General features: G+C 35.6%; 1 protein-coding gene across 1 annotated transcript in view; it reads left to right on the forward strand.

Moving 5' to 3' along the window:
- LOC113096660 (obscurin-like) overlaps positions 1 to 26060 on the forward strand; it is a 262435-nt gene that overhangs the window by 208942 nt on the left and 27433 nt on the right. The gene's annotated exons all lie outside the window — the stretch shown is intronic.

Here is a 26060-nt window from a genome sequence, read left to right on the forward strand (position 1 = left end):
GTGAAGGGTGAGTTTAATATCATTGTCCTCATAAACTCTCTCTAATATGATCACGTGCATCTGAGAGACTGTGTTTTTGATCAAAATGGAAATCTCTTACTGTTTACCAAATTCAGCTCAGGGTTGCACTTTATTTTACAGTACGTGTACTAACATGTACTTATAGTGTATTTACAGTGTATTTATCTAAAAAATTGTGGTAATACAAGGTAACTACATGGGGTAGGCTTAGGTTTAGGGGTAGGTTCAGAGCAGAGATGTATAAAGTACTAGAGACCCATACTTGAGTAAAAGTACAAGTGCTCTATCAAAAAAGTGACTTGAGTAGAAGTAGAAGTGCTCTTTGAGCACCACACTTAAGTAGAAGTACTAAAGTATTCAAAATTTTTTGTACTTAAGTATTGCAAGTAGTCTATTTTAAAATTTACTACTCAAGTACTGAAAGTAAAAGTAGAAGTATTGTGTTATGTAGCTATTAAAGAAAGTAGTCAAAAGTTTGAACATATTGTTTTTACTATTTCAAATGATTAACCTAAAGGACAATCACAATTCCTTTGACTGTAACTTCTTGTAAACAAAAAACGGTTACTAGGGTTAGTTAGCCCAAAATGATGTCATTAATAACTTACCCTCATGTTGTTTCAAACCCGTAAGACATCAGAGGGTCATTTAGAATTTTTTGAAGCATCGAAAATACATTTTGGTCCAAAAATAGCAAAAACTATGACTTTATTCAGCATTGTCTTCTCTTCGTGTCTGTTGTAAGACAGTTAAAAACAAAGCAGTTTGTGATATCTGGTTCGCGAACGAATCATTCGATGTAACCGGATCTTTTTGAAACAGTCCACCAAATCGAACTGAATCGTTTTAAACAGTTCGCGTCTCCAATACGCATTAATCCACAGATGAATTAAGATGTTAACTTGTTTAATGTGTCTGACACTCCCTCTGAGTTAAAACAAACCAATATCCCGGAGTAAATCATTGACTCAAACAGTACACTGACTGAACTGCTGTGAAGAGAGAACTGAAGATGAACATCGAGCCGAGCCAGATAATGACTCGTTCACGAGTCAAGAACCGTTTCTGTCAGACGCGTCCGATTCGTGAACCGAGGAGCTGATGATACTGCACATGTGTGATTTAGCGTGAAGCAAACCGACACACAGAGCGTCTGAACTGAACTTCTTTTGGTGATTGATTCTGAACTGATTCTGTGTTAATGTTATGAGCCCAGGTGCAGTAAACGCCAATGACGCCATTGCATCGAGCGCAAAAGAATCGGTGAACGGTTTTCTTCAACTGGTTTATTGAATTGAACTGTCAGAAAGAACTAACGTTACTGGTCATCCGAAAACCGATGCAACCGGTTCTTGACTCGTGAACGAGTCATTATCTGGCTCGGCTCGGTGTTCATCTCTCTCTTCACAGCAGTTCAGTCAGCACGCGCAGTCTCGCTTGATTCGCTCAATGATGTGCCAGCTTCATCAAACCTGCCATCTACAGTTCTGGCAGTGGTTTGTAATGGAATGATTCGTAACATTATTATAATTGTAACGAGTAACGATGCAGCACATAAAAAAAATATCGGAGTAAAAGTATTAAACTCAGCGAAAATATGTACCGAAGTAAAAGTGGAAGTAGGAGAAAAAAATAATACTCTAGAAAAGTACAGATACCGCCTTTTAGTACTTAAGTACAGTAGTGAAGTAGTTCTACTTCGTTACTATACATCTCTGGTTCAGGGTTAGTACCTAGTTATTACATAGTTATTGTAATTACTGTAATAAGTACATAGTATGTACATGAGGAACAGGACTGTAAAATAAAGTGCTACCCAGCTCAGTATAAACTCTATTCTGTCTTTTTCTTCGTGTGAAACAAATCACATCATACAACAATAGTGAATCAAACTATCACATGACTTCATTACATTGCACCTTTATTTCAGCACACCTTTTACACTCTTAAATTATGTGAACGTTGTATAGTCTGCAATTGTATGATTTGTCAATACAACAGTGAATACAACAGAACATGCTGGATATGAATATCAATGTTTTATTTTACATCAATATTTAAAAATATTTTTTATTTAAAAAAATATCAATGACAAGCAAACCAAATCTTAAATTTAAGGCACACTGTTAGACATTTCAAGGGGTTGACACTGTTGCCAATAAGTTACTGTAATTATATTATATGATTAAGATACTGAATACACAAACCTCTCAAAATCATAGTAAAGTTCTTCTCTTATGATCAGTCTCAGTGCGGCTGACAGAAGCTCATGTGTTTCTTGATGCTTTAGTGCTGTTACCTTTAAAACGCACACAACAAATGTGGTAAATCTTAAATTCTATTAATATATATATATATATATATATATATATATATATATATTTATATATATATATATATATATATATATATATATATATATATATATATATATATATATATATATACAGACAGTCATGGCCAGAAATATCAGCAACCTTGGTAAATGTGGTCAAAGGAGTCTGTGAAAATTAATCTACATTATTAATCCTTCTGATCTTTTATTTTTTTTTAAATCACACAAATCTGAACTTCCACTGGATATTAAGAATTTAAAATAGGTGGAAATATCATTATGAAATTAGTGTTTTTCACAAATATACAATGGACACAATTATTTCCCCCCTAGAAATACCTTTTGGTAAAATACTTTTTGACCATTAGGACAATAATTATTAGTTTCCAATCAACAGAAAATGTTACGAAACTGCCTGGAAGAGGACGTGTGTCTATATCGTCCTAATGTGTGGTGAGGAGGAGAGTTTGAGTGGCTAAAGACTCTCCAAGGATCACAGCTTGATAACTGCAGAAAATAGGTCAAACAGAACCAAAATTAACATGTTGTTTGGGAGGGTTACAAGAAAAATTATTATAGTTAATTCAAAAACAAACTCCAGCACATTCAGTTATCAGACACGACTGGACTTTTAAATGGGACTGGCTTCTATGGTCAGATTAAACTAAAAATGAGCTTTTTAGCAGCAAACACTCAAGATGGGTTCGGTGAACACAGAGATAAAAAGTGCCCCATGTGTACAATGAAATATACAGCTGAATTTTTGATATTGTGGGCCTATATTTATGCTGGAGGTCCTGGAAATCTTGTTCAGACAAATGGCATATTTGATTTGATCAAATACCAACATATAAAAAATCAGTAAGTGACTGACTGTTGGAAATCTTATAATGGGCCATGTTTGGATCATTCAACCGTACAATAAGCCAAACACAAACCTCAAAAACAACACAAAAATGGGTCACTGCACAAAACCAAGCTTCTGCTATAGCCCTTCCAGTCCTCTGACCTGAACCCTACAGGACATGAGAGGAGTGAACTGAAGAGGAGAAGCTGGGAATCTGAAGGGTCTGGAGTGATTCTGGAAGAAGGAATGGTCTCTGATCTCTTCAGGTGTTCTCTTACCTCATCAGGTATTTTAGGAGAAAATATAGAGCTGTTAAACTGACAAATGAAGATTTCAAAAAGTATTGGGTGCTGTTAATTGTGTCCAATGTGTATTAGAGAGAAAACATGTATTTCATAACGATATTTCTCCCCATTTTAACTTATTATTATCCAATAAAAGGTTAGATTTTTATGATTTTTTTTAAATAAAAGATCAAAAGGATTAACAAAGCAGATTCATTTTCACAGCCTTCTTTGATTATATTTACCAAGGGTGCCAATATTTCTGTCCATGAATCTATATATAACAAACCAATGCTAAGAGTTTAAAGGCGACCATAAAACTTTTGTTTAACTTATAACATACGACTGTTATTTTTCTCAATAAGCTACTGGCCATTTTACACCTTATTTAATTTTGTTAATGAGTAAATATTACAAACTGGTGTGCATAAAAAGACAAAAAACACACAGAGCTACAATCATATACAGTACCTGCTTGCTGTTGTTTCTTATTCTCTCGTGAGGATCATTGACTCACAGCGCAGATGTTCTCCAGATCTCTCTCACTCGTGTGTTCAATTCCCGGACAAAACCCACGGCGCGACGCGTTAAAAGACAATATAGTATAATATATTATAATCACTTATAACTATTATGGATGACCGTTATATTTCTAGTACTTCAAGCACTCGCTCTGTTTCTGTGCTGTTCAGACACACTGTAAGACAAATCCTGACAATACAAAGAAAAGAAATGAAGAAAATTTAAACTTTCAATGCAGTGGTGCCAAAGAGGCAATTACAGCAAATACAGTAGCATATATCTCTGTGTGTGGTGTTTGACATCACAAAAAACTCCCAGATGCAAAGGGTATTACAGCTATTTGCTGTAAAGGGTATACTGGGTGATATACAGTACATAACTGTAGAAATGACAGAAAATGTCTTAACAGTGCAGTAATTTTCTCATAGTTTAATAACAATGATCATGATATAATGATGTGTTTTCATCAACATTTCCTGATATGTGTATTAATACAGAGAGACCAGAAGCTGTAGTGAAGGTGTCTCCAGATCAGCGTGTGTTCAGAGGAGAGACAGTCACTCTCACATGTGACATACAGAGAGGAGGACACATTCAGTGGAAATACAGCTGGTTTAAAGATGGATACACTCGCTATCCATACACAACAACAACAGCAGAGCTCAGTTTCAGAGCTGATGTGTCTGACAGTGGTGAATACAGCTGTAGAGGAGAGAGATCAGACTCACAGACATCACACACCAGTGCTGCTCTTACACTGACTGTATCAGGTCAGTCTGATGATTCTCTTTAATGATCTTTAACTCTATATGTTTAGCTCAGTACATTTGATATATTTACAATGCAGTTTTGTCATCTGCCCCTTTAAATGCTCTGAGATCTCTAAAATCGGATTTAGATTTGCTGTCAGTTTTTATTGTTCATGTCCACATGACATGCAGACATTTCATCTGTTTTATGTTTTATTTTGATTGTTTTTATTTTTAAAGTATTTGTTTTATTTTTATGATAATTATTAGTTTTTCAGCAACTCACAACCTCCTGCAGTTCTCTCACAAACCTCAGTTCAGTTATTACAGCTTCTTGTCCTGCTGCTGGAGACTCGATCTGAACATTAATGTATCCTTTATCTGACTCACTCAGTTCAGTTCATAGCTCTTGACTAATTATATTGAAAGTTGGAAACATTGTCTCTGTTATTATTATTATTATTATGTATGTGTTTTATTAAATATATATATTTGAATGTTATATTTTCTGATTTATTTATTAGATTTTCATTAACTCAGAAAACCCAGTTTGGAAATCCTTCTTTATAAGACAGATACTGTTCAGTTATCATTGATTTTAAAACGTGTGTTTAGAAAGCTGAATGCATTTACATTCATACACAGTTCAGTTATTAATAAGAGTGACAAGTGCATATTATAACTGAAGTGAAGATACAAGGACACACATCCACACTGACAGTGAACCATCATCTACTCATCTTTGTGTTTTCTAATGCTGTATAGCCTTCTGTTCCTAGATCATAAAGAAAGATTAAAATAAATAAATGAAGAAAAAAATGGCAGTCCATAGCGCTCAATTTATTTTTATTTTTTTAAAGGGACACTAAGTAGGAATTACTCCCATCTAGTGGTGAAATTGTATTTTGCATTCAAACTAATTTTGCTCTCCAGCGCCTCGCTTTTTCAAATGCGCGTTGCATCTACGGTAGGCGATATGTACCAAAAAGCTTTGACAGGATGTCTTCAAATAGCACTTCGTCGAGTTTTCCTTCAGGTGAACAGGTGTGTTATTTCAAACAAACAGCAACATGACCATAAACAAACGAATGTTACAGTATGAATTACTGACTGTGGAAAACATGAAATATTGTAATTAGTAGTTATGTCTTCTTTATTCGTTATATTTTCTGAATAATGTGCATTGTTAGATATAAAAAAATATTGTAATATAGATTGTAACACTGACTTACCTGTCGAGAAGAAAACTGGCCACTTCAGCGTCTCTTTTGAAATCTTTATCCAGCATTAGCTCTTTCCACCTAGAAAAAGCTTCCCCGACATTAACTCTTGTTTTCTGTAATCTACGATCACGTTTCCTTTTACGTTCTATTTTTGACTGTTTTGGCGACGATGTTTTCTTCTCCTGTGGCGCGGCATATGTATGGTCCATAATAAGAATGCAATCCAGACTTTTAAACTTGCCGTTGCAGTTTCAAGCGCCTCTCACTGCTCTGCACCTGCGTTTCTGGCTCTGACCGAAAACGCGCTGTGGAAACGCGTTGGCTTAGTACTTTTTGTCCCTCTCTGCTATTATAGTTTTGCAAGATGGCGGAACTACATGGAAGCCTCCGTCGATCTACCCGTCCCATGTATATAAAGATAATAAATTCTTCATTTACGAGGATTAGTTTAAACATTGGCATAGGTAATTGTACACCATTGAGGGCATATTTATGAATAAAAATATTGATTTTAGATAATAAAATACCTAAAAAGTTACTTATTGTCCCTTTAAGACACAAAACGTGGGTTATTAAGTCGAGTTGTGTTGCACAATTTTAAACCCAGATTAACAAATCTAGGATTAGAATTGAAATCTAACATGAGATTAAAACCTCCATCTATGAATAATTTTCTCCGTCATGATGGATTCATCATTTTAAATAAACAGAAACAGTGATAATGTTCCAGTTATTCTTTATTGACTAGAAACTCTCTCAGACAGAAGCAGATCTTGTTGATAAAGAAATAAACTTGTAAAATGTCAGGCGTCTTTATAAACAGCTGCGTAGAGACTGTTAGATTACATCTGATCAAGCAGGCATAAGATCGTATGGATTTCATAAGCCTGGAAATATATCTATATGATCAGTTAATGCAGTAATGTGGCAGCATATTATGACAAAAGTGAGATAAGAGAAAACAGCTGACACGATTGATGGAGTGACTACCTCCGCTCGTGACAGAGTCATCTTCTCTGTTTGAGAAAGCATCACTGGCGCTCACTTCATCATCACAGCTGCTTTAAATGCTGCACATATTCCTGCTGTCTTTTCTTTGACCGACACCAAGATGAGCGACAGATCCATATTCAGACTCCAGCAGACGTAAACTTACAGACCTCCACGACCCTCACTATATAGTTTTGTAACACATTTACAAAGTAATTCTTTCCACTGAAAGGGCTGTTTATATTTTTGTCTTTCTTCACAGATTCACCCAGATCTGCTCTGACTGTGACTCCAGACAATACAGTATTCACTGGAGAGAGAGTGATTCTGACGTGTGTGATTGAGTCTGATCACAGAGACTGGAGATATGAGTGGAATAAAGGCAGTGTAAAGTTACAGTCGTCTGATCGTTACACTGTAAACACAGACACTCTCACTATCAGAGCAGTAACTACATCTGATGAGGGTCAGTACACGTGTAGAGGACAGAGAGATACAAGACCAAACTCATCACAATCAAGCTCTGCTGTTTCTCTCTCAGTGAAGGGTGAGTTTAATATCATTGTCCTCATAAAGAAACCTATTTGATGTTATTGAAAGTTTGTGATACTCTTAGATTATGTAAATAATGTACACTATGAAAATGTGTAATATGTGAATTAAATAACATAAATGTTGACTGAACATACAAATCAGTGTTTAATTTAGTTGTAATTTACCAATAATTGGTAACTTTGTAACTTTTGTTAAAACATCAAAACCAACTACAAGCTTACCAGAGCCATATTTATAAGTGCTGAGAATTCATTAAATGTACTCCTACTTTCAAACTTACGTATAAAAGTTAGTTATCAAAAAGAGCTAAGAATCACTCTTACTCTCTCAGTTAAGACAGCTGGAGAGATCTCTCGAGTGGTTAGGAGAGAGAGACGTGTGTTAATCTTTCAGGAGAGGAAGAATGTTCTTGAAATGTTTGACGATGAGCAGTTAATAAAACAGCTGTATTTCCTCAGTTATTCAAACAGAAACGAGCAAAGCATGTTTACATTACCAAAGAACATCATAACTGACTTCAGTCTAGGTCAAGTATTAAATGCTCTTTAAGAACACTTCCGTTATAATCAGTGAAGCACTGTATCATGAAGGAATCTCTTAGCTCTTATTTACACTGCACACGTCTGCGGTGTGTTACGGCTTCGACACACGGCCACCGGAGAAGATCACGGCTCCTCACAAGTTTCTGAAGCAGCTCTCTGAAGAAAGGATTTTTGATGGATAATAATATTAACAATGTCTATCTGTCTATTTTAAAATATGGAAATCTATCCAGTGATTGGTCCATGTGTATTTTATCACCCAAAATCCCATTTATGGCACAGCAAAGTGTTGTGAATCAACTTTAAGACTGACACTTATGATTTAGTCCTACACTTCACTTACATTACGACTGAGATGCTTGATAACTAACTTTTAAGCGGAGATCTAAGCCAAGAAGTCAATTCTTAGCAGCGTTCTTGAGAGTAAAATTCTCAGAGGCTTGATAAATACAGGCCCAGATATTTAATTTAGTGCAGTATTTTTCTCAAAAGGATTTTGAGTTCATAACAGTGATCATGATACTGTAATGCTGTTTCAATCAATATTTACTTATATGTGTATTAATACAGAGACCAAATCTCGTAGTGAATGTGAGGCCAGATCAGATCAGTGTGTCATTAGTGAGAGAGTTCAATAGAGATGAGTTTAGTCCTGAAGTCAGAGAGAGTGAAGTGACTTCCAGATGATGATGTTAAATGAGTTGCTGAAGTCTTCAGATCGTCTGCTGAAGTTGATGGAGATTCAGTGTCTCCTCATATGAGGTTGTAGTTGGAGGTGTTCAGCTCTCCTTCAGCAGGAGCTTCATTCTGCTTTCTATGACGAGTCAGAGGTGTTTGTCTGAGGACGAGACGGAGCCAGAGGATTGACTCTGCAGCAAGCCTCAAGCGACCAGTCGATGAATTAGTTTTAGTCACTTCCTTGTTTTCCTTCACAAGAGAGAGCGAGAGGTTGCAGCTCGGGTACGACACATCAGTTTTCAAAATCAGTATCAGTTAATGAAACTTTAAACTGGACACATTAAACTCATAAATGACTCTACAAGAAAAATAATGTGGATTGAGATTCCTGAGATCCTTCATGACTTAACCAGAGCCTCCTCAAAAAACTGAAATGAGAAAACTAATGACAATACACAAATAAAACAGAATCAATTTTACAAATTATGACATAAAATAATGTTGTAGTTTTAACACATTTACAAAGTATTTGTTCCCTGAAAGAGCTGTTTGAGTCACTTCATTTTTTTGTCTTTCTTCACAGATTTCCCCAGATCTACTCTGACTGTGACTCCAGACAATACAGTATTCACTGGAGAGAGAGTGATTCTGACGTGTGTGATTGAGTCTTACAGAGACTGGAGACAGAGAAATTATGGGTCTTATAGCTGGACATATTACCAGACACATGAGTGGAGTTATGAGTGGAATAAAGGCAGTGTAAAGTTACAGTCGTCTGATCGTTACACTGTAAACACAGACACTCTCACTATCAGAGCAGTAACTACATCTGATGAGGGTCAGTACACGTGTAGAGGACAGAGAGATAAAAGACCAAACTCATCACAATCAAGCTCTGTTTCTCTCTCAGTGAAGGGTGAGTTTAATATCATTGTCCTCATAAACTCTCTCTAATATGATTCAGCTCTAATTCAGCTCAGTATAAACTCTATTCTGTCTTTTTCTTTGTGTGAAACTAATCACATTATACAACAATACAAGCACTTTTAATTCAGCACACTTTTTACACTCTTAAATTATGTAAATGTTGTACAGTCTGCAATTGTATAATATGTGAATACCAGGGCTATGCAGAGACCTTTGGAGGGGCAGGGGCTCAAAGTATAAAAGGGGCACATGGAACAAGGGAAAATAGCGCTGCTCAAGAAATCAATACAGCAATATATTGTGATGCATTCCTTGCTGATTCACATATCGATATGGATGATTATGAATCGATTCAGGAGCAAATGCTGTGATGCCGTTTTGAAAAAGAAACAATTAAAAGTTTAAAAGTTTAAAAAATATATATTTTCTTTCCACCTAATAATAGCTCTGGGATCAGAAACTGAAATGTCTTAAATTGTCCCAACCTAATGTCTTTTTCTTCTCTGTTCTACAGAATAATTAAGAACAGCTGTTATAGTAAATACTATAGAAAACACTCAAGCCTCTACATTTTCCTCTTTCTCTCCAGCCTCTGTCTCCTGGCTTGCTGTTACCTGCTCCCTTTCTGTCACTTGTGCCTCTACATTAACCTATTTTATTTCCTCTATCTCCATCTCCTCATCTGATCTATTACTTTCCTTTCTGTCCATCTAGGAACAAGGCTCAATATACTATTTCAGCATTAATCTAGTATTTTAACCATCACTACTACTCTTGCATCTAATCAATAAGTCCACCTTAAATATTGATACAAAACATAAAAAAAAACTGATACACTGGAATATAGTGATTCATATTATTACTGTTGTAGTTGTCTAAATTTGAACACCTTTACAATGTAAACAAATGACAGGCTACATTTGTTATTCCGACCAGTTGTGCTCTTCATGAACCAGCTGGATAGGGATCCACTGCCTTCTGCTGCCTCAAGCTCCTTCTTTTTTTTCCTCTCTTTGCGACGCATCTTTGCACTGCAGAACACACACACAAACACAAGAGGACATTTCATACCTTTTCCAGAATTTTACTAGTGTCACATCTCCTTCACACTGCACTTTGATGCCAAGTCAGGTATATTATTCATTTTATATTTACATTGATATTTTTACATTTATTTCCAGAGAGATATTATTGAGTTTACAGGCTAAAGTGGTCTTGCTGTTGTAAACACTGTTGCTATTGTAGCGGAAAAAAAAGTATTTGTAAATATAATTATGTTTTAATTAATTTCAGATTTTTTCTTTTCATTTTTATAATGATAATTCAGAGAATGAGAAAATCTGAATAAGCCTTATCAGTGTTGTGATAATTATTTTATAAGGCACTCTACGTTTTCAAAAATAAATAAATAATGTAATATAATAATAGTTTAGTTAAATAACATAAAAAAGACCAGACCCCTCAATGCCTTTGAAACCTTTCTCCCTCAAACAGCACGCTAGTGTTACTTCTACACTACAGGCTACACACAGCAACATATCTGTATCTGCTCACATCACATTGTTCTTGTAAAATAATATGTAAATAAACATCAAAATCACTTCGCTGAGAATGAAACAGCACTTACCAGCTGCCACGGTGTTGAAAATATACTCTGGCAATAAATAAATGCGTCGGCGGCATGAGGAATCGTCCCGTCATACATTTTCCTAATATTTATATTGGGCATGAGCAGGCATTCACAAAAGGGCTGGTCATTACAATAAATTACAGGACATTTTTGCTTTGACAAAAGGGCACTTTGGGCATCAAGGGGCAAAGCGGCAGGTGCTCAAGCACCCAACGATTAAGATACTGTAATTAAAAAGATTACTGTAGTCATATTGAAAACAATATGAAATACACAAACCTCTCAAAATCATAGTTAAGTCTTGTCATGAAAGATCAGTCTCAGTGTGACTGACAGAAGCTCATGTGTTTCTTGATGCTTCAGTGAAGTTATGTAGTAATTAGGGGTGTAACAGTTCACAAAATTCACGGTTCGGTTCGGTTCAATACACTGATGTCACGGTTCGGTTCGGTACGGTTCGGTACGTTTTAGATACAGCAAAAAGAAAAAATTGGCAGATAAATTTCCTTGATTTTTTTAAAAATGTTTTATTTATTAAAACTAACAAAGTATGTGTTTTTTTTTACATTGAACAATGATGGAGCTATTCTTTACCCATCTTCTATGGTGTTTTCTTAGCAGCATACTGTATAAAACAAAAATAGCTCCTTATAAAAAAAATTTTAAAAATTAAATGTATATTGTTGTAGTGGTTATGAACAAATACAAAGATGTAACTCTTTTTATATGGAACTCTATAACTCTTTATATTTAGTGTGTTTTTACTCAATTGGTTCTCTATTTGGGCTTATGTTTTTTGGAACAAAGCAGGAATTACGGTCTGTCTGAAATGGGCTCGTGAAGGAATATTGTAATGGGGCTCAATTACATTAAGCATGTTCTTAAAACCTGCGTTTTCCACTACAGAGTAAGGTCTCATATCCGCGGCTATAACGTAAATGCACCATTCGCTGCGGTGATGTCCGTATACGGAGCCCGGGACGTCACCTGTAGGAGAAAAAAAAGCAATCCGTGGCGACGGTTTTGCAATCCGTCCCCTCAGTTTATAAACCGTACTCACGAATTCATAAACTGTTCACTCGATTTAACAAATCGTGCCCACGGATTAACAAACCGTGCCCACGAATTTCCAATCCGTGCACTTAGATTTTGTAAACCGTACCCTCGGTTTTTGAATCCGTACCCACGAATTCATAATCCGTGCGCACGCTTTCGCAATCCGTTCCCTCGGATTTGTAAACCGTACTCACGGATTCATGCAGCAAACTCCTACGTGTTAACATACAGTTTTATTGAATATTATTATGTGGAATAGGTTTACAGCAAAGTGTCTTAAGTGATTCTCTATCAAGTGTAGTACGAGGTGGAATACAAAGATTTAATAAGAAAGATGCGCATTAAAATCTTGTTCAATTGCTGATAATCTATAATAGCACTTGATTATTATTGTGCAATAAACCTGGCATTGTGACTGACTCTGGAGTAATTTTTTCCTCTTTTGTAAGTTATTTTGGATAAAAGATTCTTATGCATAACCTGTTTAATAATATATAATAATGATACAAATAAAAATAAAGTTATTTTTTATAATTTTAATTTGTAGGCTAAATAAATGAGTACAAGACAGTAAAAATATTTGTCATAAAATAATTTGTGAATTGCTTTATTTTTAAATAACCTTTGGACAGTTTTGGAAATGCTTGTGTACAATTCTTTCTTAACATGAAGACTTATTTTTGTGATTTTATTATACTAAGCTCCACCCACCTCACCCCACCTGCCGGAGTTAGATGCATGTTTCACTGTTAAGTGTAAAATGCGTGTCAGTTTTCAAATCCGAGGGAACGGATTGCGAAAGCGTGCGCACGGATTATGAATTCGTGGGTACGGATTCAAAAACCGAGGGTACGGTTTACACAATCTAAACGCACGGACTGGGAATTCGTGGGCACGGTTTGTTAATCCTGGGTACGATTTGTTAAACCGAGTGAACAGTTTATTAATTCATGAGCACGGTTTATAAACTGAGGGGACGGATTGCAAAACCGTCGCCACGGATTGATGTTTTTTCTCTCCTACAGGTGACGTGCGGGGCTCCGTACCGAGCCTTCAGCGCGTACTGAGTGAGCGAGCGCCTGCTGAGTAGCCTAACATAAACATATAAGATGGTGTTTTTTTTCTTCGGGGGTGTCAGGGGCATTGCCTGTTACGTCGTTTGGGTTATTGGGCTACCTTGTAGAACGCATAACATTATATTTCACACACCTTTTTTATTTTCCAAATTTAATTAATTAGTCCAACGAACCGTTCGGTACATAATGCGTACCGCGTACCGAACCGAAAGCCTCGTACCGAACGGTTCAATACGAATACGCGTATCGTTACACCCCTAGTAGTAATGTACTAAATCTTAAATCCCATAAAATTGTATATATATATATATATATATATATATATATATATATATATATATATATATATAGGTGGAAATATAATTGTGAAATCAATTTTTTTCTCAAATACACAATGGACACAATTATTGGCACCCTTAGAAATTCCTTTAAGTAAAATATCTCTGAAGTATATTACCATTCATGTTCATAATTTTGAGCATTCTAGCATGATTATAAACATGAAATTATCCAGCCATGGCTTCCTGCATCACAGAAATATAAAGAGGAGGGAAACCAAAGGCCACATTCCCTTAATCATCCATCACAACGAGAAAAACCAAAAGAATATATTTCTGATGTGACACAAAAGATAATTGAGCTTCACAGATTAGTGATGTAGCTTTTTAGAAAACAATTAGCATTTTCCATCAGGGCAATAATTAAAAACTTCTAACCAACAGAAAATGTTACGAAACTGCCTGGAAGAGGATGTGTCTATATTGTTCTAATGCACGGTGAGAAGGAGAGTTTGAGTGGCTGAAAACTTTCAAAAGACTACAGCTGGAGAACTGCAGAAAATAGGTCAAACAGAACCTACATCACCACATGTAGTTTGGGAGGGTTACAAGAAGAATTATCCTAGCTCATGCATATTCAGATATCAGCCATGATTGGAATTTTAAATGGGACTGGCTTCTATGATCAGGTGAAACTAAAAATGAGCTGTTTAGCAGCAAACACTCAAGATGGGTTTGGTGAACACAGGGATAAAAAGTGCCCCATGTGTACAATGAAATATACTGCTGTATTTTGATGTTGTGGGCCTGTATTTCTGCTGGAGGTCATGGACATCTTGTTCAGATACATGGTATCTTTGAATTTATCAAAATACAAATAATCCAAACACAAACCTCAAAACCAACACAAAAATAGGTCACTGAGCTCAAAACCAAGCTTCTGCTATAGCCCTTCCAGTCCTCTGACCTGAACCCTACAGGGCATGAGAGGAGTGGCAGGGAATCTGAAGGATCTGGAGTGATTCTGGATGAAGGAATGGTCTCTGACCTCATCAGGCATTATAGTAGAAAATATAGAGCTGTTAAACTGACAAATGAAGATTTCAAAAAGTATAAATAAAAGTGCCATTAATTGTGTCCAATGTGTATTAGAGAAAGAAAAAACATTTATTTCATAACGATATTTCTCCCCATTTTAAATTATTTTTATCCAATGAAAGATTAGAATTTTTTTGTGATTTTTTTAAATACAAGATCAAAAGGATTAACAAAGCATATTCATTTTAACAGCATTCTTTATTTATATTATATTTCTGTCTATATATAACAAACCAATGCTAAAAGTATAAAGGCGGCCATAAAACTTTTGTTTAACCTATAACATACTATTTTTATTTTTTTCAGTAACACAATTTCACATTAGTTAACTTCACATTACTATAAGATGAGTGCTGCTCATTAATAATAATAATTTAAAAAATGTAGTTTGGTAATTCAATAAGCAGAAAAAGTATTTTGTTAATGAGTAAATATTACAAACTGGTGTGCATAAAATGACAAAAAACACACAGAGCTACAATCATATACAGTACCTGCTTGCAGGTGTTTCTTATTCTCTCCTGAGGATCATCGACTCACAGCGCAAAGATAAGAAATGAAGAAAATGTAAACTTTCAGTGGAGTGGTGACAAAGAGGCATTTACAGCAAATACAGTGTACTGTAAATACACACACACACAGTCACACACACACACACATATATATATATATATATATATATACTGTAAGTAAGACTGTCACTGAATGTGGTGTTTGACATCACAAAAAACTCCCAGATGCAAAGGGTATTACAGTGATTTGCTGTAAAGGGTATACTGGGTGATATACAGTACATAACTGTAGAAATGACAGAAAATGTCTTAACAGTGCAGTAATTTTCTCATAGTTTAATAACATTGACCATGATATAATGATGTTTTTTCATCAATATTTCCTGATATGTGTATTAATACAGAGAGACCAGAAGCTGTAGTGAAGGTGTCTCCAGATCAGCGTGTGTTCAGAGGAGAGACAGTCACTCTCACATGTGACATACAGAGAGGAGCAGACATTCAGTTTCCCAACATTTTATAACAGTAGCCAGGTGGCGAAGACAAGAAACTAAATTACAATGTCACTTGCAATCGCTACTTGCACTCTCTGCTATAGTCAACACAAATCGTGCTTGTCCAATGGAGACAAGAAGCTGTGGTGGTGAATAAACGCAACGCGCAAAGTTTCGCGTTAAGCATTTTTCCATATAGAATAAACTGTCTGCAACTCGTTTATATCACTGTTTTTGTCCATTAAGCTACATTATGTGTTTTATTTATAATGATTTTCTATAGGAGGAAAACGTTTAATGTCCAATTTAACGCACTGCTTTCTGTACTCGTCTTCTTGCCTGTACGGAGCTGATCCTTTTAAAATCACTTAATGCATTTCATGATGCACGTTCATATTTGCTGGTCTGTATATACGTTGAGTCAACAACAAGACATATAGACTAGGCCTACTGAATTGTCTTTATCATCTTAGTCTGTTATTGGGCCACATTAAGTGTTCACATTGTGTTCATAGCCATCTGCTTGCCTTATTGTACATTAAATAATAACTATATATCTAATTTTTTGGTCTTTTAATTGAACTTAACGTATCCTAACACATTATGCCATATTAAGTGTTTGTTTTTTTCTACGGGAGGAAAACGCTTAACGAAAAACTTTGTGTATAGTAGTAGGCCTACTAATTTAGTTTTAATAATTTAATCACCACAACAGCGTCTTTTCTCCATTGGCAACAAGCTCGATTTTTTGTTGATTTCAAGTGACGTCACAGGTAGCGGAGAGTGCAAGTAGCGATTGCAAGTGACATTGTAATTTAGTTTCTTTTTTCTTGTCTTCACCACCTGGCTACTGTTGTAAAATGTTGAAAGATTCAAACAAAAAGTTATCAATAAATAGAACAAAATCATAATAATAATAAAGACTGCAAGTGACGTCGCTAGCGGAAGCACAAGTGTCTGGGAGTGCAAGTCTGAGAATGCAAGTCTGAGAGTGCAAGTGCAAGTCTGCAGCCAGACCCTTCTCCAAACATCAGTTCAGTTATTACAGCTTTTTATCCTGCTGCTGGAGACTCGATCTGAACATTAACGTCTCCTTTATCTGACTCACTCAGTTCAGTTCATAGCTCTTGACTAATCCTATTGAAAGTTGTAAACATTGTCTCTATTATTATTATTATTATTTACGTGTTTTATTAAAATATTCAGTACAGACTGCAATCTACAATTTTCATAGCCATGAAAATAAAGAAAACTCTTTGAATGAGAAGGTGTGTCCAAACTCTTGGACACTGCTGCCCAATCTTATAAAATAGAAGAAACAAAAAAAAAATAATAATTGTGTAGTTCACTCACATATTTCAACACCAAATTAATATTTGATTACTATAGCAACACTTTAAGTCAGTCTAGTAGATCATGTCTGACTGAAACAGCTATAAACTCTCGACCATCAAAATTAACATTGCTGTAACAGATGAACCATGAAGGAGCCCAACTAAAGCAAACACTGATCTCCACAATGGTGACATCAAACAAAACACTAGCATTATCATCTAAATCTCTGTTATTCTCAGTAAGATCTTTTGATCTCTGATCTGATAGAAATAAAGTCAGTCTGGTTAGTAATGAGTGAAGTTGGTAAAGCTGTTTGTTGATTGTTTAAATCTTCAGTTGATTTCATCTAAGGATGTGAAGTCAGTTATAGTTCGTGTGCTTGTCTTGTTTCTTTTTTCTTCAGTGATTCAACTTTTAACAGCAGCTGTTGATCAGTGTCTGAATTCACTCATTAGTTTTCATTCTCTCTGTCAGGTGGAATATATTAGTAAACTCATGTAGGGAATAGTGAATGAGGGTGCAGTGTGTGATTTGAAACACAGCCGCTGAGTGTCGACTTTGAACATTGTTAATTTACGATGTATAGCAGCAGGCTACCTTCTCGAAAATGATGAATATTACCCAGAATGCGCTGTTTGAATGAAAAACAGTATGTTATTGTCGAAATTTGGCTGTTTATCTATAGCGATTTTTAACAGTGTCCCTCCGCTCGTGACAGAGTCATCTTCTCTGTTTGAGATAGCATCACTGGTGCTCACTTCATCATCACAGCTGCTTTAAATACTGCACATATTCCTACTGTCTTTTCTTTGACCGACACCAAGATGAGCGACAGATCCATATTCAGACTCCAGTAGACGTATACTTACAGACCTCCACGACCTTCACTCTATAGTTTTGTAACACATTTACAAAGTAATTCTTTCAACTGAGCTGCTCTTTGATTCACTTCATGTTCTTGTCTTTCTTCATAGATTTCCCCAGATCTACTCTGACTGTGACTCCAGACAGTCCTGTCTTCATTGGAGAGACGGTCAATCTGAAGTGTGTGATTGAGTCTAATCATACTGACTGGAGATATGAGTGGTATAAAGGAAGAAACAACAGTGTAAAGTTACAGTGGTCTGATCGTTACACTGTAAACACAGACACACTCACTATCAGAGCAGTAACTACATCTGATGAGGGTCAGTACACGTGTAGAGGACAGAGAGATGAAAGACCAAACTCATCACAGGAGAGTGAACCAATAAATCTGTCTGTTAATGGTGAGTAAATACTGTGATAAACACTCACCTGTTCAATATTACCAGACACTACAATATATGAACTGATGCATATACAATTAAATAATTATCACTTTTATTTGTTTGTTTGTTTTTAACACGCTTCCTTTAAATTAACAAGGTTTATTAGAATGTGCTGGTTGCATGAACATAAATGCTATCTTTCTGATTAAATTAATGTTATAACATGAGTGATTTCATGTACCTTTGTAATATTATGATACAGTGTGTCACTAATGAACAGATCTGATCATGTTCTCCGGTCTCAGCAGCTTCATCTTCTCTTCTGGTCACTGGTGTGGTTGTGGGATCGAGTGTTTGTCTGTTGTTCTTCCTCTCACTGCTGCTGATGTGGAGATACAAGAAGAACAAAGGTGTGGAGCACTTCAGAACATGATTAATACAACTAAACAGCAGCAATAAAGTTTCTGAGTAAAGAATCATGAGAAGATCTAAATATCAGACTAAAGAGTCACTGCAGATCCTCTCGAGTGATCATAATGCTCTTTGTTTCTGTTCTAGATCAGCAGCGTAACATTAACCAGACATCAGTCCCAAATCAATCTGCACAATCTCAACTGGAGAACTTTCCTCTACAGTCTGAGCAGCCTCAGTAACTCATTATTAAAAGGCATAGTTAACATGTACAACATGAATTAATAACCTAAACCTAAATCTATATCTGTGGAACACACACACAGAAAATTGTATCAGTTTTTTTTTTCCTTCAATGTCAATGGGGTCCAATGTTTTATAAGCAAACTTGTTTAACACAGCTCTAGGTGAAACTGCTGTAAATTTATTGCTACCTTATATAACCACTGTGCATCAGCAACAGAGTAAAATAGTGTTTGTCTGATAGATCTTTAATACTGTTTTTCTTTTTCTAATAAAATAGTGTCTGTTTTTTGACAATACAGAATATATCTTATATATATTCCATTTGCAGAATTTATTATAGAGAATAGTCAGACAGGCAGTAATCAGAGAACAGTGTCAAATACGACAAGGGATATCCAAAATCAGAAACAGTAACAGGCAGAGGTCGGGGCAGGCAGCAGAGAAACACAGGCGGTATAAACAATCCAAGATCAGACACAGCAGGAAACAAACACAAGAAAACACTCAGAGATGTCAGATGGGGCTAAACAAGACTTCACAAATAAACAACTTATTCTTCTTCTTTGATTTTAATGGTGGTTTGCGAACCAACTTCCAAGGTGCATACCGCCACCTGCCTAACCTGATTTTACCAAGTGAGACATGTTCCTGGGACAACATCGTTGTTGACCCTGGAACAACATTGTGATTAACCAATCAGATTTGAAGAACCAGTTTATAGATTTTGTGAAGTTTATGCTTAAAATCAGTGTTTGGTGCTTGTACATCAGTGTCATTCATCTATCATTTCCTCTGATTTTAGGGATTACTCATGGTTAAGGTTAGGTTTAGGTGTAGGGATATGGTTAAGAATATATTTTTGGAGTAAAATGTTGTTCCAGGGTCAACAAAATATGTTGACCTAGGAACACATCGAACTTGGCAAAATCAGGACGTGCACCGCCACCTACTGTGATGGAGTGTGAAAAGAATGAATAACCCTCCTATACCCTATTATATAGACCACTATTCTTAATATATCTCATGACTGCTTGCATTTGTTTCCTTGAATTTGGACCATCATTTAATAAGCTAGTTATATTAAATTCTTGGCATCCTACTGCTTGTAATTCTTCCTTAAGAATCCTCCTTTGTATTTCATATGTCTTGCATTTCTGTATAACATGCTCTACAGTTTCCTCTACTGAACAGACATCACATAGACCTGTATCATGTTTCCCTATAAGGTGTAAAGTGTGATTTAGATTTGAATGCCCTGTTCGTAAATGTGCTAAAAAAACTTGTTCTTTTCTACTTAAGTTGTGAATTATTTTGCTTTTCTTTATGTTTTTTTTAACCTTGTAATAGTGGCGACCTGTATGACATGAGTCCCAAACTGTCTGCTATTTCCTATTGCATGCTTCTGAAATTAAATGTTTTCCTTCTGATCTACTGAGTGCAATCTTTATGTTTGGTTCTTTCATTTTAATTGATTCTTTGGCAATCTTGTCTGCTTCCTCGTTACCTTGAATTCCCACGTGTGCTGGTACCCCCATAAATGTAATTATTATTCTTATCGGTCATAAACCGTATAACCTTATCATGATTTCAGTTAATATGTCAGTTCTATTTGTTTCAAATGATTGTAAGTTCAAAAGGACTGCCATTGAATCAGAACATAGTATTACTTTATCCGGTCTAACTTCATAGACCCACTCTAGTGGCATTAAAATAGCTATCATCTCTGCTGTATATACTGATGCACCATCTGTTATCCTTCCAGCCTTCCTCACCTCAAACTCTGAAACATAGAATGCAGCCCCTGTCCTTCCAGTCTCTGTACTCTTTGACCCATCTGTATAAATTTGAAGAAACGTGTAGTATGATTTTTTTATATACTCATACACATATGTATTTAACCTAACTGCTTCATTCATTTCCCTTCTGTTTTAATGTAATTTTATGTCTATTTCCGGTTGATCTATTATCCAGAGTGGAATTGGGGATACTACTACTATTGGAGCAAATTATATTGACTCTAGCCCAGCTCCATTGATCCTTTATTTTCCATGCAAAGCCTTTTCCAGTTGCATTTAAAATTTCCCAGCAATCATTTAGAACTTCCCTTACAGGATAACTATATTTTTGTCCTTGTAGGTTTACCCAGTAAGCCATTGCTAGTTTCTGTCTTCTTATACTTAATGCCATTTCTGATGTCTCTACTTGTAATGCTGCAATAGGTGTGGTTTTAACTGCTCCTATAAAATTAGTCTTAATGCTTTAGCTTGCATGACATCTAATTTCTTTAACAACGTTGATGATGCCGACTCATAAACAATACATCCCACAATTAAACTGAGTCCAAACACAGTTTATATAGGGGAGTGGTAATGGGGAACACCTGGTGGTGATTAGCCCTAAGCACAGGATTATGGGAAATGGAGAAGGGAATGGACACCAAATGCAAGAGTCCTGAGTGGAGTGCCCTCTACTGGATTTCATGGGCACTCCAGCTGGTGATCTTGGCAATATATCTGATATATTTCAAGTGTGAAATTTATATTTCCTAAATAAACATAAACACGTTAATTTATGTTTTTTTGTGCAATATTTTTTTATTTTTATATTAATATTAATATATTTGTCTCTTTTTCTGAAAGAAAAAAGGTATGTGTACTTTGCTAGACTAACTGAGACTTGTTACAGCATTTGTATACTGTTGTCCTCCTACTGATCTGAACTGGTTCTACTTCTCTTCTCAGTTGTAAATCGCTTTGGAAAATGTGGTGGCTTCTGTCATGTCTAGAAGAATTACTCTCAAAGTCTTGGGGTTTTGGTGCCAGAATTTAGATTTTATTTTCAAGAGAAAATAAAACTGAGAAAGCTCTGCAGAACAGTCTGTCGAGTCTGTGTCAGTTCTCTATTTTATACAGTGCTTCTGAAGGCGTGCCCATGTTACTTTAACTTTATACATAAATGGTTAGATACACATTGATTATACTGGATTAGTTCACATAATGTGAGCTAAAAAATACCACTCCAAAGGGTTAACAGAAAAGCTCTGGTTGGGGGATTTCATCTCTTGATATCTGGCAACCACAAACATGAATACTCAACAAAAATAAAAAGATCATGGTAAATTTTTTGTTCTTTTAAATACATTTTAGTTTTGTCTTTTTCGTCAACGATTCTGCATGTTCATTTAGTCTTAGTTACCATTTAATGACCTTATTATTGCATTGCCATTGGCTAATTTTTGTCAGGGGAAAAAACTTAATTACAAAAATAACATATTTTGTCATAGGTTTTAACGAAATTAACAATAAGGCTGAGACCATGTTTCTTGATGATATCTCCCAAGGGTAACATGTAAAGTGTGAAAAGTGTAAAGTTTGTTTTGTTCCAGCTGTGCTCTACTTTCCAGGCTGCTCTCTTTAAGGTGCGAGTGTGCTCTTTATGCCACGGTGTCAAGATGTCGACCATAATCTTCTTTAAGCATAAAGAAACAACTGTATCTAAAGTGGTAGAAACGAGAGAGTCAATTGTTTCTGTTGCAACATCAGGTTTTTCTGATCTATTGGATATGCTGAGGAATTGAGACAAGTCAGGAAGAGGATTTACAAAGCAGTCTTTTGTGGAAGTGATGGTTCTACCATATTTGTAACAAGGACCTGAATTTGCTGCTTTAGCTATATGGAGTATACATGAGATTAGATAATGATCTGAGATATTATAACTCTGATCATTATAATTATAACATCAATTTCATGTGACAGTATTAAATCTAAAGTATGACTAGGACAATGAGCCCTGACGTGTTGTCTAACCCCAATGGAGTTCAGAATGTCTGTAAATGCTGATCCCAATTACATTAAATGTAATTACAGTTATTAACGGTATATAGTTTGGAAACTTACTGATAACCAATTTTACAGTCTTTTACTGTTAAAATCACAATAACATTTTACATTGTACTTTGCATGTTTTAAACACTATTTTCTTACTTTGTTTTTTTATCTGTATTATATCAGTTTTTTTATTATTATTTGTTGAACATCAATTAAATTGTTACCCTTAAATTGTTTTCTACAATTTTTTTTTTTTTTTTTTTTTTTTTTTACTTTTTTCCATGTAAATTATTTTGCACAAAGAAAAAAAATCAAAAAGTATTCTAATAGCTTCATAAAATTGCAGTTCAGACGCTGATGTCACATGGACTATTTTAACGGTCCCCACTACCTTTCAGAGCATTTGATTTGTGTTGCTGTCAGGGTCAGAAAGTTCTTGGATTTCATCAAAAATATATTAATTTGTGTTCAGAAGATGAACAAAGGTCTTTCTGGTCTGAAACGACATGAGGGGTGAGTAATGAATGACATAATTTTCAATTTTGTGTGAACTATGCCTTTAAGAGTTCTAATGGTGGCAGTGAACTGATAGTTGTGGTTTTTCTTCTGCTTTGTTCTCTGCAGCTCTTTTTCACTCGTCTTGACTGCAGCCACTTTATGTGGTCTATATATGAAGGCAAGTCTTTTGGCCGACATACAGAGAACAGAGAGCTACTCACAATCTCACCGGAATGAACCGCCGTTCAGCTGCATATTACAGCTGAAAATACAACTCAAATTACATGAAAAGTTCTACATTAGATGTCACCTTGTGATTTTACTTGATATTTTCTGAACTGTCCTTATCGTGTGTGGGTGTGAATGAGTAAAATAACAGTTAAACAATAAAATAACAGAACAATTCTAAAATAACTTTTCTGTGAAAGTCTTTTCAAGTAGAGAACAGAAGCTAAACATCTTAGAATGCATCTCTTTTTCTTTGAAACTCTTCATGTATTTCTGTAAAGAGTTTTGTTTCCTCCTTTCTCATCTCTTCTTAAAGTGTGAAACTACAGTTTAAACACAGGAAGTGTCTGGTGATGAGCACACAGGGCAGCAGCTACTTTTATTAATGTCAGTATGGGGTCCGGTGCACTGCTTCTATTCCTCTGTAAGTATGTTATTATATTCTATACCAGGAGTGCAAAACTCAGATCCTAAGAGGCCACAGTCCAGCAGCGTTTCCAACATTGTGACCTGTCGTTATCAAATCAGATCAAATCCGCAGGGCTGCAGACCTCCAGGAACTGAGTTTGGCTCCCATCTTCTACACTATCTTCTATTTTCTGTTTCTAATATATTGTATTCAGTTGAAGATACATTTCAACAGGTTGTGCTGTGTGTAGAAGGGTTTGTGTCTTTAGTCTCAATTATGCTAATTGTATTCTTTATTGCCCCCCTGCACATTTTGCATGTCTGTTTTGTTTAATACACGTGAATTAAATCGCCAGCTTGTTAGAAGAGAGCTCTATGAATTAAATGTGAATTCACATGGAAGTGTGAAGATGATAACGGTTATTAAACATAATCATAAGATTTGCACACTTTAATATCCTTTGAATGGAATGTATATCCACTTCTCAGGGCGCTTATGGTTGATTAGAATAAACAGATGAAGCCCCAAGAGAATAAGAGAAACATACAAAATGTGCTGAGCAGGGGTCGTGAGGACCCGCATTAGACACAACATTTCAAACCAGATAGCAATAAAAGATGATGCTCAAGCTTATTTTATAACTAATTTCTGTTTTCTGAGATAATGTTTTTACTTATTTTTAACTAGTTTGTCTCAGTGTCATTTTTAGCGGATTTGTGAAGTCAGTCCTTTTCATATTCTTATCAGAAAACCACAGCTGTAGTTCATCACGTTAACATAGGAACATGTTCCACTATTGCTTAACAATCAGAAAGACTTTGGAAATCAGATTGAAAAACATAATTATTATATATCATATGTATTATAATGTTTTTTTATAAAATGTTTTAATTGAAAACTGAGCTTTTGCTATATTTCTCTAACGTAAAGGCCACTTGTTTTGTTATGTTGCAAATGTATTTGTTGTATCAGCCTGTTTCCATTGTGAGCACTAAAAGCACTGAGGTCACTTGCAGCAGTTCTCTTTTCTGGTTCACTTTAACTGAACTGAGTTTGGTTCACTTAACAAATAATTTGTTTGTCTAAATTAAGTGTCTAAGTTATTTTTGCGGCCACTGTAAAGTCACAATTAAGTTGATGGTACCAACGTCAAACAGGAAGTGAGGCTGTGTGTATCTCAAACACTTTGACCTCATTTGGTTAGGCGTGTTGTAGCTTGTTTTGTTCCAGTGACGAATCAGTGGTGTGAAATGTTAACCACATTACTGCACATAACATGTTTGCAAATATTTAAATACAAAAGTGATTTTTTTTTTATGTTGTAGTGAACAGAACATTTCAGGGCCCTGTTTTTGTGGGGCCCCTCTTTGACCAAAATAGTGGACAAAGGTTTGCTACATTTTAAATGGATGTTTGTGGACTAACCAGTGGTGTAGTCTAGTGTTTTTTTAGTGAGTAGACTGTGATTATTCCCTCCGGTCTTAATACTCACCCCACCCCATAAGCACCGCCACTGTAACTAATGCATACTGCATGCATCGACATGTAACTGAGGGCATTCTGAAAGATTGCTCATGTGTTATCAACATGTCAATTTATTATTACCAGCACAAGACTTCAAGAGCCAATGACAAGCTGGGGAGACTGAACTGATTTTCCACTCAAAAATAAAAATGATGTCATTAGTTACTGACCCTCATGTCGTTCCAAACCGGTAAGACCTTCATTCATCTTCAGAAACACACATTAATAAGATATTTTTGATGAAATCCAAGAGCTCTATGACCCACCATAGGCAGCAAAGGAATAAGCACGTTAAAGGCCCAGAAATATATTAAGAACATCGTTAATAAAGTCCATGTGCCACATCAGCGGTTCAACCGTAATTTATGAGACTCAGATTTCAACTGAAATATTATAATTTGTGTTCTGAAGTTGAACAAAGGAACAACATGAGCTTGAGTAATTAATGGCAGAAGTTTCATTTTTGAGTGAACTAACCATTTAATTTTTTTCCCGCCAGTGTTTTTGAAAAAAGT

The sequence above is a fragment of the Carassius auratus genome, unplaced genomic scaffold (genome assembly GCF_003368295.1).
Source record: "Carassius auratus strain Wakin unplaced genomic scaffold, ASM336829v1 scaf_tig00216014, whole genome shotgun sequence".
In the NCBI taxonomy this organism is placed as follows: Eukaryota; Metazoa; Chordata; class Actinopteri; order Cypriniformes; family Cyprinidae; genus Carassius; species Carassius auratus.